The 3,961-nt window shown below is 37.1% G+C and overlaps 1 long non-coding RNA gene across 1 annotated transcript; it reads left to right on the top strand.

Annotated features, from left to right (window-relative positions):
• Positions 1-830: 830 nt before the first annotated feature.
• On the top strand, positions 831-1,236 carry LOC120894595. The gene is made up of 2 exons (XR_005738211.1): positions 831-937; positions 998-1,236. It is a non-coding gene; the product is annotated as an uncharacterized LOC120894595 (long non-coding RNA).
• Positions 1,237-3,961: the final 2,725 nt, after the last annotated feature.

Genomic DNA, 3,961 nt, shown 5'->3' with positions numbered 1-3,961 from the left:
CTTGTTTTTGCTATGTATTTTTTTTTTATTGAACTGTTACATCTTAATTAGGCCATACGGCCCGTTGAAGATTAATAAATAATAATAATAATAATAAATGAAGCAGGTTAGTTTCAATTGAACGTTTAGGCATGAAGCCGTGTTGCATAACAGATATAACAGGTAGGAAAGCGTAGAACATGTGGCGGAACATAACTTTTTCAAACAGCTTTCTACAAGCACATAACATAAAGATTCCGCGATAATTACATGTATCAGATTTGTCTCCTTTTTTAAAGACAGGAAACATCCCAAGTAGCCTTAAGAAACTCTATTTGATTATTAACAGTTTTTTAAAGCCTTTAATAATCAAATAGAGTTTCTTAAGAGAATATGACATTTCCCAGCGTTACATCATAACGACGTATTCCGTTACACTCGTTTTTTTCGATTCGGGTTAATATAACACACAGTGTTTTTCAAATTTTATCTACACCATTTCCAATTTATTCAATATTCGGAAAATCATTTTTCATTCTTATTTATGTAATAATGCGTATTTATTTTTACACCAAACTATTTTTTTTATTAACTGTTTGAAAACTATGTGTTTTCTTTTATTCCTCTATTTGAATCTGCGGTGATAATAAAAAAATTTAAAAAAATAATATTTTCAAATAATACAAGTGAAGAGTTTGATATAGGGTTTGCAATATTTGCAAATGAGAAAAATTTTCAAAAAATGTATATTTTCTTGGGCAAAATAATATGCTCTTGATGACGATAATTTTTGAGACATACTGTATATGGTCACGTACATGGCGCCTCCATTTCTTATGTCAAAAGTTCGTCAAGTTTCGTGCGTGAAGCTTGTGTGTAGATGGCAACAAAACCAAGCGTCTGCGACTATTTCTATCAGCTATTGTTTAATTTGTGTGTCATCATGATTTTATAACAGGTCAGTGTATTGATATTACCAATATCTTTACATGAGCTACATAAGTTTTATATTCCGCAGCATATTTGATTTGGATAGCGTTTGGACATCATGTTTTTCGTCGACTGCTGCAGCTGACCTCCATGCTGATATAATGGAAGAAACCCATGGAATGAAAGAAACTTATGTGATACAGTGACAATATGCAGTGACAAAACGATGAAATGTCGAATAAAAGTATTTGTGGTGAATTTATGCATTTATTCCATGAAATATTAACACCTTCTGTTGTAACTTAACGAAGATCTATAAAATACATGTAGAATGAGACAGAGCAATACAGCCATCTCTGTCGATTTGTTCGTTGAGTTTGACATTTTTCGTTAAAAATACCGGCAAAATTTTAATTTTTAACGAATCATTGACGAAGCCAGGAAAGCGTTACGCAGTGTTTTAAGCCCTGAAATTACTGCTGTATGGAAAGCTAAAAGTAATACTTTTAGGCATACTTTTAACGGTTTCTTAACAGGATTGTGCTACTTGGGTCTGATGGCCGGTTGTTTTTCATTGAAGGTCAACAAAGTATATCGTACCAATTTTAAGAAAAATTAACCCAAAACATTATTGAAATATGCGAAAAAAAATAAAGTTACAAGCAAGAACAAAATTTTCGTTACAAATAGCATGGGACCAAACTCTATACAGTAGAAACTGCGGAGATAGCATCTGGTTTACTGAATGAATGGTTAAGATTCTTTGCAGCCACTATCTTCCAGTAATCTTCTTCTTTTTTTCATGAAATTGAAGGGTGTTCAATTTTATTTTTCTCTGCCAACTCGAAAGCCAAAAGTCGAACATCGGTCAATGTGATTCCATACCAGCGACTATTTTTTCTTCTGTTAAGCTTAAACTGGCCTAAAGTAACCCTACAATATGGTCAAAACCATAACAATATTAATTTTAATAAGCCTAAATCATATATTAAGTACATGTTTTGTGTCCGAGTTTGGCAAATGTATTTATACATAAACTTAATTTTCTTCACAATTCATTACATTGGTTCTGGCAGCTTAATTCCATTATTCGCCCCTTAACTCAATACTAGCTATTTCCTCTCTTGTGCTATGCCATTTTGAAATTAATGAATATGGGATGATTGTGGAGGATGATCCAACCTTTGGGAAAAATTGAAAAAAACCCTGGAGCCTGTTTATATTTTTATTATTTTTAAACTTCCTTCTTACGTAACTAACGAATTATTCTATGTTCTCAGGTATTTAAATATTCTCTAAATAACACTTACACTAACTTATTTTATTTACGTCTAAAGTAGTTCATTGTCTGTGTAGGATTGCGCCCTACACTAGATAACCTTAAACTCGCGATTCGAGTTTCAAAGGGAGCAAAAATCAGCACGATACCAAATACACCTGAGAGCGCTGACAAGTGTCAAGTAAGAGCTACCCGCCAAGGACTCTGTACAAGATTTGCCAGCTGGGTGATTTGAAGATATAGAACAATAAATTCTGACTCCACAATCTGTGCTGTTAACTAAATTCTGCATATATTTCTTCGGGTACTTATTACAAAGTGCTGTGCTCCGCTAGCGATGTTTACATTTTGGGGTTTGTACGCTGGCTTAATTTCCCCTCTTTCCGTGAACATACAAATGTTTCCTTATTATTAGTCAATACATCACCCATGATTTACATAACTAATCACGTAGATGGCGCTACTATGAAGTGTGGAGTAGTTGTGTTATTGCCTCGAGATGGCGCTGCTATAGGTTTAAGGCTTAATTCACGTGTAAAACAAATTGCCTACATTTTGGCGCATCTAAATCCTAAACATTCTGCCACCTTAAATTGGAACCAATTTAACCTGGTTTAGGAAACACGTATGATCTATTGGTCTTGTTATTGTTGTGTCCTAACTGTTACTCACTGTAGCTACTCTTGAATGAACATCCTATTGAAGATACTCTCGTGGAATACAAATTGAAATCTCTTGCCAATGGACACTTACAAGATAAATTATTTCTTGCCTAATTCAAATTCCCTGTCGATTTTGTATGTCCCATTTTACGATTACGATATACTTTGCCAAACTCACTGTTAGATCAATACCAAATCTTTCGTTGCTGCATTTGCCGCCAAGGGTTGAGACGGTTTCTTGGAAATTCTGCTGGGTTGTGTTCTGAAACACCCTTAAGTACATCAGCATCCAGAGGTTCACCGATGATAGCAGCTACGAAACGAGGTTTGAGACGACACACATTTGTCGCCAAAAAGGTTGTCGGCACGGTAGATGATCCGAAGACTCGATCCAGATCCGCCTTCGTCAGGTTTACTGCTGCCACCTTGCTGATAGGCCTCAGATGTTGACACTCGTTGTTACACTCGATGCTCACCAGTCGAGTTTCTGGTTTCGGCTGCACACGATGCTCAATAGTTGGGAACCACTGCAACGGATTGGATCGGGACTCGATGTCTTCACTTGTAGTATTTTCACATTCCTCCAACCTCAAATTCGGTTCATCAGTCGTGTCTTCAATCGCCGTCATGCACATTGTTGGATCGGCAGATGTTTCAACGGGTGCATTTCCACTCACTATCCAACCGAATTTCGATTCTTGAAGTATCGGACGATGCTGACCAAAAGATACACGACGCTCCTTCAAGAACTCGTAGAACATCTCGGCACCAAGAATGATGTCCACACTTCCAGGCTGATTAAACGTCGGATCTGCCAAGATGTATTCAGCCGGGATGTTCCAGTTGCTGATGTTTACCGGCCGAGTTGGTAAATTTGCACTAGGTTTGGGCAAAACCAGCAAATCAACGAAGAACGTATGGTTGGAGCAGCGGGATCGAATTGTGGCTCGTACAGCACGTCGGATGTTTATGTTGATGTTTGAGCTGCCACTGATGCCCGATAGAGGAATGTTGACAAGTTTCCTTGGCAACCGCAGTAGTTGGGCCAGTCTACCAGACACGAAGTTCGATTGCGAACCGCTATCCAGTAATGCTCGTGCGTGATGCTCAA

This window comes from Anopheles arabiensis, chromosome 2 (assembly GCF_016920715.1).
Source record: "Anopheles arabiensis isolate DONGOLA chromosome 2, AaraD3, whole genome shotgun sequence".
NCBI classification, from domain to species: domain Eukaryota; kingdom Metazoa; phylum Arthropoda; class Insecta; order Diptera; family Culicidae; genus Anopheles; species Anopheles arabiensis.
Note: the sequence above shows the minus strand (reverse complement) of the source record. Positions and strands in the feature narration are given on the sequence as shown.